The following is a 13,930-nucleotide window of genomic DNA, read 5'->3' as shown; positions in this document are numbered from 1 at the left end:
GCTTTTAGTTCTGTAGTGATAGAACAGACAGATGTTTTTCTGTAGGTCACCCTTAAATAGTGGTTTAGTGTTCATCTTATTTCCAAAATTTGAAGGAAAAATAAGAAAGTTTTAAAGAGCTATGTATATATGTAAAATGTAGAAGGGGTTCCCTGAAGATTCAGTGAGTACACTAACTTATAGTCCAAGAGCTCATAAAAGTACAACAAAATGTCTTGCATAGACAAGGAAGTATGCATACATCATACACATTTAGATATTTTCATGGAAGAAATATACACCTTGCAAAAATGTGATGCATTATAGTGAATATTGCCAAGGTTATCTGTCTTAATTTTCAAACAGTTTCTAATATTGAGTAAGTGAAATAAACTCTCTAACATGGGAAATATATTTAAAGTGGACCTATTTAAATAAAAAGATGAAACTACAGGACAAGCTATTACTGTTATTCACAGAAGAGAAAAGTTTACCTTTATGAATGGTGTAGCTTCAGGAATTGGCATTGGAAATATCTGATCTAAAATGTTATTTAGTGCACAAAAATGTATCTTGAAGGATTTACGTTTAAATTGCTTGTTGTTAGAATGGGGGGGTATTAGAAAAACCACTACTTGCTCTTGAAGATGCTCAGTTTACCTCTTTTAAGTCATAGTTATAACTCACAATTTTGTGAGATTTAATTACCTTAAGACATACTGTTACATAAATTGAGGTAAAAGTTGCATCTATTTAGTCAATTACCTAGTGTTCAAAAAAGCTTTTCTTCAGTAGTATTTTCAGCAGCAAAATTCTACTCTGTGATTGTATTTGGTTCTTCTATTTTCCCAGGCAGACTGGTTACAGTTCTTTTTTTGAAAGTTACCTTGTATTTATCCTTGGAATTTGAAAGGTGCAACTCAGGCTTTAATTCTCCTCTAGCAGTAACTGTTCTCTCCTTGGCTTATAATGCAAAAACAGAAGAGAAAGGACCATAAAGGTTTGCTGTAATTTCATTCTCTCAAGCATGTTGGGAGCTTTTGTATGTTTTGGTGTAGGTGTGGTATAAGAAATTAAAACACAGTCCATTTAATACTGTTATGTCTGACCATTTGTATCTTCTTGCATGCGTGTTTCCCAAACTGTTTGATGCCTGTTTAAGTACATTGTTGTCATTTCTTCCAGTTAGGGATTTTAAAAAACAGAAGAAAACTGCAGATGTGCCTACAGGTTTGTGTACAAGCTGTTATTAACTGTGCTCTTGTTCCAAAGTTAATGTGCTGGAGCAAGATCCTTCTTGCTTAACACTCTGGCACATTTTGCATGTGTGGTAGCCCAGTGTGCTTTATGGAACAGAAGAATCATTTGGCTTGTTTTTGGTGATGAACAAGTGTGTGTTGGTTTAAAAGAATGGTTTGTTTTTGTTTGATTCAGTCTACATCAGTATTGCCTGTAAATATCAGATCACTGAATCCCAGTATGGTTGAGGTTGAAAAGAGACCAGTGCTCTGCTCAAGCATGGGCACGTATGGTCAGCTGCATAGCATGGATGACTGGGTAGCTACACCCTGAACTACCTGAAGTTTCCTCTGTGGGAAAGCTACTTCTTCTGAAGGTTATGTTTGCTGCTTGTACTGACAGCCTAGAGGATTTGAGCTCTACCTTTAAAATAACTACTTATGGTAGAGAATTAGTGAGAGTGAAAAAAATATTACTTTTGAATCTGAACATAGCAAACAAGTATATTTAAAATTGTGTGATTAAAACTGTTTTATTTCCTGTAATGTTAACCTCAAAAGAATGTATTTAAGTGCCACATCAGATGTGGGTGTATAGCTGAACTTGCACTGATTCATAGGTATTAGCAGCAATATATTTTCTTTTGTACACTATTGATTTTGGTGTCTACTGATTTGATTAAAGGTTTGGGTTCTTTTGTCTAATGTTGCTGTTCTGGTACTTGAAAGAACGTTGAGGTATAAAATGTGTAAAGCAGATACTGGAGGTGAATTTTTTTATGTGATTCAAATATTTTAGTGGCTTAGAAAGACCAACTAATTTTAAAATAATTTGGACAGCCAGCAAGTAAATTCATCTGCTCACTGTGGAAAGGTAGGGAGGGTTGTGTTTTTGACAGGCAACTTCTGCTGAGCTTCTTTTTCTATGTAGTGATCACAGCTCCCAGTTCTGCCCTTACTGAAATAAATACAAGATTTTGGACTTCAAGATGGAAGAACAAAAATATTTAAACTAATATAATGGCATGTATCTTTAATCTGTTGTATTTACCTAGAAAGACATGTGTATATTGTGGGGGCAGGAGAGCTGTTCTGTTTTCATATTGGTTGATGTGTGACTGTTCTTTCTTTCAGAGGTGCAGAAACCAAAGTTGTTGTTGGCTTAGCACGGTTTTCCCATTCTTAGCTGTTCTATGAAGCACAGTAAAAATGACATAATGCTTCAATCTGTTTCAAGCCAAATGATAACTGTGGAAATAGTGCCTCGATGCACATTAAGAATGAAATCTTTGTGCATTGACCAGTAATGTAAACACAACAGAGGAAAAAGTATCAAAAATGGTGCAACTTGTGTAAAGCAATGTGCTTGTGTGTAATTATCATATTTATTTCAAGAATTTTGAACAAAAAGTCAAATTTCTCTAATAGTGTTTCAGGTATTGCATTCCAATAGTAATTATACTGAAATTGCTTGTTTCTGCATACGCATCTACCTTTGAAATACTGCAGGGCTTTTGGAGCCTGCGGTCTGTTGTGAGGGATTAGAATATTGTTTTGAGCTTCATGCTGCCTGTGAATGAAAGAAGCATCTCTGTCCTATTCGCCGGGATAGTGACTGAAGTAGTGAAAAGAACAGATCTGAGGACATATCATGTAGAGCCTTGGCAATGAATTATTAACAGCTGTGCTCTGGGTATTTTTTCCAACAAGCTCTGTATGTTAGAAGAACAATCAGCAGCTAATAAGGCAGAGTGAAGTTAAGACATGGGCAGATATATCCAGACATGCTATTTATAGTGTAGCCCTTGGCACTTTTCCTTGCAGAGCCCTGTTCTGCTGATCTTTCTGAGGATTGCCGTTTAAGTGTTGTATTGACGTAACCTTTGCATCTTTCTTCTTCAGCTATTAAGCAGGACTGGAAATATATCTCCTATGTGTGATAGCATGAGTCCTGAGTAGATTTGCCAACAGTTAGGTTCCTGCCCTTGTGGGAGCTGTATAAGCTGTCTTTCTGCAACAAACTAGTTGAAAGTATATGCAGAAGAACAGTTCTCTATCATTTGTTAGTGAAGGACGCCTCGTGCATTTTCTGCTGTGTTCTTACTGAGGTATTTATTGGTGCCTGCCACTCTTCTCACAGCAAGGCTCCTTTTCTCCACCTACAAATCTGCTGTGCAGACAGGAGAGATCTTCCTTTCAAGTAATGGGTTCTTGGCAAGTAAGACGTTATACAACCAACCTTGACTGCTGGGAGTGATCATGTTAAATAGTGCTGGAGTGAGTGTGTTGTGAGAATGTGTGAAGAAAATGAAAAATAAGGCTACGCAGCAATTTGACTATAGTTGGTCTCAGTAAATATTTGTGAAAGTACAGTTAGAGGAAATTATACTTCTCCTTTTATAATAGTGTGCTAGGAAAAGCTTTAGTTTCCAAGAAGTTAGCAGTAGCTTTTTATTTCTTATATGCATCCAGAGTCTCCCTGAATGGTTTATAGCTTTTACAGAAGCCTTCTCCTAGGCAAGAATTCACTGCTTAGCATTTCAGAGTTGAAAAACAACTTCCAGGATGTTTGCTTATTTTCTATTAATTACAGAGGGATAGAATAAGCTAGAAATAAATGAGTTCATGGTTCAAAATTTCTTTTTATTTCTAGTGCTTTTGGTACACTTTTTAATTACATCCAAGTCTGTATGTAATGAGATTTTTCATGATGCTCTGTTATTGATGGATTGCAGAATATCAAATTGTTTATTTGCCCCCAAAGTGGTTTTAGTTCCGTATATGACTGTATAGTAATTTGCCTCCCATAAATGTACCGAAATATCCCAGTTCAGCCTGAAGTTTCTTAAATTCCACAATATATCACTGACTCCCACCTGGCTGAAATAGCAAGATTCTTTCCTAATGTTTCAGTAACCCTGGTAGAAAATATGCAGGGTGCACAGAGACCCAGAGAAATGATCGTTTTTATACTGTTTTGTGGTTTCTATGCAATGACTTTTGTAGTAGAAGCTGCTTATTGTGCTATCTCTGCCATGATTAAGTGTGTGTTTGCAAACAGATTGTGAAGAATCTGTTTTATTTTGAATATATATACTTTTATTTTCTGTTCCTGTCTTTGATTCTTTCATGGTATCAGGAGAACTGACACTGTGGATGGAGTGCTATGCCTTAAAAGAGCTGACTGAGCAGAGCTTTTTGAAAGATGTGATTTGATGACAGTCAAGGGTTTTGGGACAGGAAAGGAAAATACTCTTTAGAGTTCAAGGAAGATGTGTATGGATGCTGTAAACCTGCTGAACAGTGTAGGAAGGGATGAAAGTGCTTTTTTTTTTTTTTTTTATAGTTAGGGATTGTTGTTGAGAAGAAAGATCTGTTCTTTACTGTTAACATCCTTTTCCCACCTCTAGGAAAAGATGCGTGTAAGTATTTAAGTCTCAGGAGAAAGATACTGACTGTTGTTTATTGAAACTAGACCTACCATATGCAACATCCTTTTATGGTTGTTACAGAAAAACTTCTTAATTGATTTTTAAACAGGTGTATCTTTCTGATTCTTTGGAGCTATCGTGTTTTTGATGTCTAATCTTTCTAACTTTTAATAGTCTTAGAAGTACTAACTGAGATAGAGAAAAATAAGAAAATCAGAAAAAGATATTGGAATAAAACCTTTGTCTACCAAATCTTGGATCTCTTGCTCAGATTTTGCTCATGTTATTCCAGTTGGGCTTGTTGCTTAGGGTGCCTTTTGGCTCGGTTTTTGAAGTCTAGCTCTGAAGACAGAGGAGGTAGGATTCTGATTAGTTATTGTTTTATTTTATAAAGATGGATTTTTCAATCCTGATTCAACTGCTTGTGAAAATTTGATGAATTGTTTCCCTTTCTTGTTGCATAGCATAAAAAATGCTTATGTTTCAGTACTCATCTTGCAAGGTACTGCTGTTGAACTGTGCATTAGAAGTGATAAATGCTGTATGCACAGTAATTGGTAATGTACAAAGAAGAAATTGAATGTAAATACAATTGCTGAGTTACTTCTTGGGTTCTAATTTTTTAGGAAAAAAGAATTAAGATTTTGTATCGTATTTAATACACTTTGAATCAGTTTGTGATTCTGTAATGTGATAGGGGGAATAAAATTCAGGCTTATTATTTTTCTTATTCTTCATATTTATTATAGAAGCAGTAATTCAGTAAGGCACAGATTTGGTAGTTCTCATACCTCTTCTCTCATCTCTTTTGGTCATACCAGAATTTGTGATGGGAAAACTGATAAGTTAGTTTGGAAAAAAATTGCAATTAAAAGCGGTGAGACAATATGAAAGTAATTTAAAATGTATAGTTTGAAACAGCTGTGTTGTTAAGTAGTTAATTCCACTTTTATGAGATCGTAAGGGTATAAGAAATTCCATGCTGGGCCAAATCAGTGTTCCCTCTATCCTCTCTCCGAGATCAGGAGGTGTTATTGAGAGGAGCATATGAGCCTCAGGACATTCTTGTACTACTCAACTTATATTGTTGTTTTATTAAGGGTGTTAAATGGATACAGCCCTGCCTGTTTCCTTCAGTATCTGTTCATGCATCTTAGGACCATCTTCTGTATAAACACTTTCTGACCTTAATGGTACTGTTTGCCTTCACAGTCTCTTAAAACAGCAAGTTCCAGATTTTCACTGCTGCTGCAGCGTACTCTTTTCACTTGTTTTAAACTGATCTCCTGCTAGTTTTGGTGAATTGCCTCTAGATCTAGGGGGATTTGGTGAACAAAATTCTGCATTTATACTGGCAAAATAGACATGGGTATCCTAAGCTTCATACTGGTGCTATATCATGCGGAGTTCTTGGCTGTATTTAGATTTACTGTTCAGTTTGCTGGAGAGAGTGCGATGTCACATCTGTGTAATTCTTACTGTAAGATGTGTATCTCTAGTATGTTAGCTTTGGTTTTCTTGTAACCTTTTTTTGAAAGTGAGATACCCTTAATGAATTAGTGACGCTACATTGAATTACTTTCATAATTACAGGTCAAACTGTAGCAGCTTTTCACTTATGCAGTTAGAATTTGCTTCTGATAGACTTACAAAGACTATTGGGTTTACTTAAAAACTGTAAATACTCAATTCCTATAATATCTTTTAAATGACAGCATCCATTTGAGCAGGAAGGATTTCTATACTGAGACAGGAATGAAAAAAAGAACTTAGAAAAGCACCTTGGGCAGACTGGAGACAAACGTGAAAACTTGATGTAGTTAATTCAAAAGTCTGTTTTAAAGTAATTAGTATCTGTTGTTTCTATTATATTTCTCCATGACAGGCTGTGTGAACTAACAATGCTTAGATTAATGAAATGGTTTTGGCTGGTAATTTTACTTGAAGTACTTCATGTATCAGTAAGGCAAAAGCAGATTGGGACTGTATGACTCAAGATCATAGAAAGTTAATTTGTGAAGTTGCTCTGGGTATTGCTGCTTGTTTGTTGAGTACACGTAGCAATATTGCTGCTGGTTGCTTATTTTGAATGCTGTAGCATCAAGGGTAAAGAGAATGAGCGATTCTTGTGCTTGTCCTCTGAATACTGAATTTAAGCTGTAAATGAGATTGCATACAACTAATAGGCATAGTAACTGATAGTGCTGTGGATATGGATATGTGAGGCAGGATATCTAGGTGGGAGGTACTGTTTCAGGCAATAAAATTGCTGAAGTTTTACGTTTTAAGTCAAATACATTACTGAATTGCAGTCAAATAGTTGCTGAAGGCAGAACTGGTAGATGTACTGAGAAGTTAGATTGTCTGCACCTATTTCCCCTCTGTGTGTACTTAAGAGTATTACGTTTGGTCTGCGTTCTTCCCAGCCTTGTATGCTCTACCTGCATACATCTTAAGCCTTCAGATTTTTCCTTACTTCACAGTGACAGAAGTAGGTAATGATTCTTAGAGAGCCATCTGTGTACCTGGAGGCAGCAACACAGACATCACTGAGAGCTTCTTTGGGTTGTGATTTTGCTGGCTTACCTTGGGAAGGCAAAATTGTATGGTGTCTCATTGAAGACTGCTCTTCTAGAAGATGACTGCAGCCATTTTTTTCAACTGAACACCTATGTCTCCAGTGCACTGACTTGGGCCTTTAAGCTCGTACTTAAGTTCTGTTGATACTGATGAAGGCTGCAGTGTAAAGTCAGTAGCAGAGCTGTTTAGAAGTTGATTTTTAAACATTTTTTAAGCATAATCATTTTTCATTCATATAAACTGATTTTTCTAAACCTTCCAAAAACAGTTTTATTTCAGCATGGAAATGTTGCTGAGGTGCATCAGGCATTGTAGCTGCACTTTTTGTACAATTTTCTTTCCTTTTTGGCTAGCTTCTGAGCTGTCCTGTGTTCCTCACAAAGTAGTAAGACTGAACAATATGTTATATTTTCTCTTCTTTGTCAAAAGTTGATATTTTGTGATGAAAACAACTGCATGACCTACAGGAAAAAAAAGCTGTTGAAATATTTCCATACGTTTGTACACTTTTTTTTTTTTTCCAGATGTTGGGCTTCCTTCAGAAGCTGGGGGGTATTTTTTTTTAATTGGGGAAAGAAAAAAAGAACCCACAGTAATTCTGACTAGTTTGAGTGAATACTGTACTGCGAAGATTCAAAAAAGAGATTTAAATATTACTGGAAGATGATTCTTCAGATATTTAATGATTCAGTGCATTTTAAGTCTAATATCATTATAAAGGGAGCTTTACTTGTTGTAGTCACACCTAAAAATTTGTTTGTTGTTACTTCCCATTTCCATCTGTCTGCGTATTATTGCTGTGAAATTATATTCCACTACGGTATTTCGAGCAGCAGTGGCTGCATGTCATTAATAATATTAAGGCCTGTTAGTTTTGAAGCATGCCGTGATAACTAAGCATCTCTCAACTTGGTTTGCATTTGTTTTATTGAAGATGGAATTTTGTTTCTTCTGAAACTGCTGAAACTTGGTGGCTTCTGTAAAAGGAAAGGAGTTGATGAGAAACTGCTTTTGTCTCCCAGTGTAGCAATTCTGCAGATCCTTTTAGCACCTCTGCAGCTCTCTTGTATGGGTAGGACCATTGAATTTTATTCACAGTTATCCAACTGGGTTTCTTTTTATCACCATTACATATGATGCAAGTCTTTACTCTGCATATTGCTGAAAATTAAGTAGCAATGGGTACCAGGTAGCTGTAAATGTTCATCGACTGTCTTCAAAAGAAACTGGAGAACATAGTGATATCATTGATTATGAAGAAGTTGATCTGAAGATTGGAAGATTTCTAGTATCTAGTGAGGTACCTTTTAGTGGGAATAATTTCCAAGAAACATAACTGCTTTTAAGATGCAGCTCGAAAAGAAGATAGGGAGAGATTCTTCACTAGGGAGTGCAGTGATAGTGCAAGGAATAACACTTGTAAACTAAAAGGCAGGGAGATATAGTTCAGATGTTATGCAGAAGTTCTTTCCTCAGAAGTGGTGAGGTGCTGGCACAGCTGCCCAGAGAGCTGGGCAATCTCTGGTGTCCAATCTCTGGAGGCACTCAAGGCCAGGTTGGATGGACTCTAGGTGGCCTTAGCTGGTGGCTTGTGTCCCTCCCCACAGCAGGTGGGTTGGAATTGTCATGGTTTTGATTGTTTTCGGTATTCCACATCATAACATCATGTAGTGCACTGGGAGCTAAAGTGTTAATGCTCCAATCCCAGGTACCTGTCCCTATACATCATGGAAGTCATGGGATCCGGCCCTTCCTGGTTGGGCAGTCTCTTACTGCCTTACAGTGGGTGTCAGAGGATGCTTTCCTAGCCATACCAAGCTTTTCAGGTTTGACGTGGTCTCAGGAACAATCTCTCCTGTTTTATTTGATTTATTAGTCTTAATTTCAATTAGATTGTGTGATATTGGGTTATCTTGCATTCTGATATTATAGTTAGTAAAATAAGTTTTCCTCCAGAGATCATTGCTACTGTTTTTTTGTTTTTTTTTTCTTCCTTGAGCCCTGCTCCTATGTCCCTAGCCCTTTTCTCTTTTCCTTCCCTACTGCCCCCTGACATGGGCATAGATTGATCTAGTTAACTGTGTGACAATGATCTTTAAGGTCACTTCTAACGCAAACAAGAATTCTGTGTTAAAATTGTAAAAATGAATACTTTGACACAGTTTCTTTTCATGCAGAGAAATAAGCTTTCTGACTTGGAAGTACCTTCTAGTTCAATGTTCCAGCTCTGTCACAGACCTACTAAAATACTTCCCAGCTCTCCTTCACCTTGTTTGCTCTCTCTTTAGAGTGACAAGTTACCACAGTCTTGACTGAGCTCATGTTCAGCAGCATCATTGGATTATTTCTTTACCTGATTAACTTCATTTGCAAAGGGTTTTCAGTATGTTACCTGCAGCTGCCTTACTTCTGCTGTTGCATCACCTCTTTGAATGAGCTAATCTACTCGGAAGATTTGATTTTCACTGTACTGGAGGATGTAAATTAGTCCTTCTGTGCCTTCTTTACTTTTCATCAAATCTGTATTTTGCTCTGTTTTTAACATTAAGTTCCATTTCAGCATGATCTTAAATTGGCTAAACCTACATTTAGTCTTTCATTTAAATATCCTCTCTTTCTGTTTTTTTTACTTCCAGTGCCACTCTTGTTCATATCCAGATCTCAGCTGCCACACTTCCTTTCCTGTTCCTCATGCTTCTAAGCTGACACTGGATTTCTTTGTTCTGGATCTATAATTCTTTTAAGAAAGCTCATAAAAATTAAAGAGCCGAAATCATCTGTATTCAGTTACCTGACTGTGTCAAGGTACATGTGTGTGGCCAGCATAGCCCACCCAGTGCTACTTCAGAAGGGCTGATTGTGATACCTCCAGCTCTGCCTCATGTCTGCAACAGGATTCTGGACAGCTCTACAAATGCTGTGGGAGCTCCAGCAACATGGCTGTGGACTGTACTGACACTGTTAAATCTCTACTATTACAAATGGTGCAAGCTTCCAATTGGTTGAAGGATAAAACTTGAGAACTATGAGGAAAGGCAGGTTTAAAAAAAAATAATAATAATTAAAAAAAAAAAAAATGAGGGGCAGTTCTGTGAAGGGTTGAATTTTTTGGTGGAGCAGCACTCCCACACACATTAGAAAGCTGACCTGGCTGAGGACAGGGAAAAGGGGCTTGTGGAATGTTGTTCTTTCTAGATTTGTGGTTGGTTTTGAGGATTACTTTTAGGAAAGAAAGTTGTGTGCTTGACTGCTGATTTTATTTATTTAGGATTTAATAGCTTTTAAAACTTGACTTGTAGCTGCACGTATTATTTTAATGCCAATATTGTTTTCTACCATGCATAGAGGAGACATCTGCACAGATTCACAGTCACATCAGTGAGTAAAAAAAAGATGATACAAGTAAACTGTTCTAGGGAAATAATAGTTTCAGTGGGAAGGCAGAAGTATGGCATATGGGGAAATTTTACCTTCAGTAATTAGACTTTATATTGGCAGAGGTGTGGACCCAATGAGTGGAAATAAGTTTTGCTTTTCTGAAGTTCTCAGGATTGGCTGCTTCTGTGTTTTGTGGTGATCCCTACTCTGCTGCAGGTTCCTGTAATTACATTGTGAAATACTGAATTTGCTTCACTCCTGAAGTCAGTTACATTGTGGGGGGAAAAAATAGAATAACTTTAGAGTAGCAAGCTGAGAGCATTTTGTGAATAGTGATTACAGCATTTATTTCTACAGTAGGATAACTTCTCCCTTTGGATTCAGACATAATGTTCTGGAGTGTCTGTTATTTGTGTTTACTTCCATATGGAATATAAGCAGCATTGTGGAAATGATTTAGTTTTACCCGAAGGTTTAAAAATCTGAGGCCAGAAAACATTTTAATCTTTAGTGTACTGAAAATCCATTTCAACTTCAGAAATGGCCTCCTGCTTGGCATAATAGGTTTTAAAAAGGGAATTAAGGTTTATGGAGCATATGCAAATGTTCATGTGGCACAGTTAGTATGAATGAGAGCATGAGAACATCAAGGAAAGTGCTTTTATGCTGTGGCTGTGGAACCCAGGGGCTTAGTTAGGTACAGGGCAAGAACAATGCTGTGCTGTCACTGATTATACAAAGCATTGTTCATTCAACCTTGATTTTTTTTTTTTTTAATAACTTTCCACTTGCCTGGTTTATTATTCTGAGAAAGTAATTGTTATTCTTTGTTAGTAGTCTAGAGCCCTGAATGAATATCTGAAATCAGTGCTGTTAGGATAGAGTATTGACGATTCTGTGTGCTCCTAAATGCTGGTGTTAAGGTTGCTGGTTGATCTGATTGTGAGGAGGAGCAGTGCAGAAAGAGAGGCAGGTAATTGGAGAGGCCTGGTAGGAAAACACATCTAACATGAGTACAGTTCACACCATTTGACTGGAAGACTGAACAGAGACAACTTTGTCTTGTTAAGTGACCGGGTAAGAGCTCTGTGGCATATGGACCATAGTCCCTAATGGCATGCTTCCCTGGTCTTCACTGGTGATTACTAGTAACATGTTACTGGAAGGGGATAGTATCACATTGCTTACTGGGTTCGCAGTCTGCCCATGAAGCAAACCATTCTACTGCTTCTTCCACTGACTAGATGAGGAACTTGGACTGACTCACTTTAACCAACCATGCTTTTCGTTCAGAATTTAGCTTGGATTGGTTGCTGAGGTCACTGTACCAGCTGTTGGTCCTGCCTTTGCAGCATGGATAATGTGCTTATATTTCAAGTCCTTAACCTGCTGCAGCTCATAGCATGTGATTGAAAGTAAACTTCTGCTGGTTTTCCATTGCTTAAAGATGCTGCCATGAACTGTGTCAATTTAGGATATGAGCGATGAGCAGTTCAGATATCCAAGCAGGGTCACCAACTGGGGTTTCTCCATCAGCTGTCCTAGGCCGGCTTAGTCAGGTCACTGGTTGCTAAAACCGTGTGGTTTAAATATCTCCTAATGCACACCATGCACAGAACCACCAAATTACTGGCTTTATAGCCATATATTCAAACTTCGGTTCTGCATGCCTTCTATTTTGGCTTTAACAGTAATTTTTTTAAACAATTAATCATTACTTAATAAACCTGTGCTGATTTATCATAATTGCATCTATAAATCTCTTTTCTAATGACTATACACATGAATTTCAATAGTCCCTTCCCTGAGACCACATTAGTCAGCATGAGCTCAGACTGATACGTAGACTTTTTTTTTTCCCAGACTCATAAGGAAGTGTAAAAAATTTATGCTCTTGCTTTAACAAGGTCCACTGAGGGTTGGGTTTATTTATCTAAGTCCTTACTAAAGACAAAAACTTTTCTATGTTTAGCAAAGCAAAGCTGCTTTTCAGATGGTACAGTGCACTTGAAAAATGACAGGGAGTTGTTAAAAATAGAGCTGAAAACATGGAGAGATGGAAGTACGAAGGTTCTTTCCTATACATCCCTTTGCCCTAAAGCTAAAGTTACTATTCAACATTGGCATAAAAAGAAAAACGTGTTTACAGCACCTCTTGAATTTTAAGGCCATTTGACTATGCTGTGAACCAGCAGTGGAGAACAGCTGTCACTGTTAAAAGGAAACTACTTGCCATACTGAAGAAGATGCTGGAAGATGCAAATGGTCTGCCTCATTCTCTAGGAGGAGAATTCATTCTCCTGTACAATTAATAAGATTTCCTAAACTCATTTTTCAGCACTCAAATCTCTACTTTTTGTATGTGAAACAATTTTTATTCATGTGTACCTTTGTTGGGACCTCAGTTTTGCATCCCCTGCTGCTTCCTCCTAGGAAGATACAGATGGAGAATTAAATGGACTGAAGAGTCCAGACAGACTGTTTATTAGGTTTTTAAATCCTTTCTTATTGAATTAATTAGAATACTAATCAATATATATTTTTATCTATCTTTGCATGATAGGTTTTGTATTTGATTGCCTGTTTAAGTTTTCCACATTTTACATAGCGCAAAATAATTCTCACATATTGAATGTAATATTTATACACAGGGACCCTTGTATTTGTAATATGGTAGTTGACACCATGTGTCTTATTTCTACAGTATGCTATCTGATTTGGATCATTCTTAAATTAAAGTTATATTTTCATGAAGAGCTGTAAAAGCACCTATGGGGAATACTGCTATTGCTAGCATCCTGGTATTCAAAACTCAGAATGTGCCAGTATCAATAAATACATTTTCCTGCTGAGTTTTCCTGCTAAATATATATATATATTTTTTTAAAAAAAAAATATATATATATATAATATATTTATATTATTTATATAAATAATATAATATATATATAATAAATATATATATATATAATATAATATATATATTATATAATATATAATATATATATTATATATATATATTTATTTTATAATATATATATATATATATATTATTATTATTATTATTTTTTGAGCTCCCAGCCTGAAGAAGGAAGAAGTCTGTAAAATCATTCCTGTATGAGAGTTTGGTAAAAATGTATTCCAAGAGAGAGCAGGGAAACTGTGTGTTTTCTTTGGGGCTTCTGCCTAGCATCATGATGCCTGGAGAGGCTGAGAGGCAATCTGTTTTCTTACCCTTTTTGGAGGGAGGAAGATGGCATGGAGAAGTGCTGCTCTATGATCACGCAAAGAGGCCTGTTGCTTTTACAGAAGCACCACTAAAGT

The 13,930-nt window shown here is 36.7% G+C and overlaps 2 protein-coding genes across 3 annotated transcripts in view; one reads left to right on the top strand and one right to left on the bottom strand.

Moving 5' to 3' along the window:
* BCKDHB (branched chain keto acid dehydrogenase E1 subunit beta) overlaps window positions 1–13,930 on the bottom strand; it is a 1,150,961-nt gene that overhangs the window by 43,823 nt on the left and 1,093,208 nt on the right. The window lies entirely within an intron of this gene.
* Window positions 1–13,930, top strand: part of UBE3D (ubiquitin protein ligase E3D) — a 79,175-nt gene that overhangs the window by 22,684 nt on the left and 42,561 nt on the right. The gene's annotated exons all lie outside the window — the stretch shown is intronic.

The sequence above is a fragment of the Lagopus muta genome, chromosome 2 (assembly GCF_023343835.1).
Source record: "Lagopus muta isolate bLagMut1 chromosome 2, bLagMut1 primary, whole genome shotgun sequence".
Lineage (NCBI taxonomy): Eukaryota > Metazoa > Chordata > Aves > Galliformes > Phasianidae > Lagopus > Lagopus muta.
Note: the sequence above shows the minus strand (reverse complement) of the source record. Positions and strands in the feature narration are given on the sequence as shown.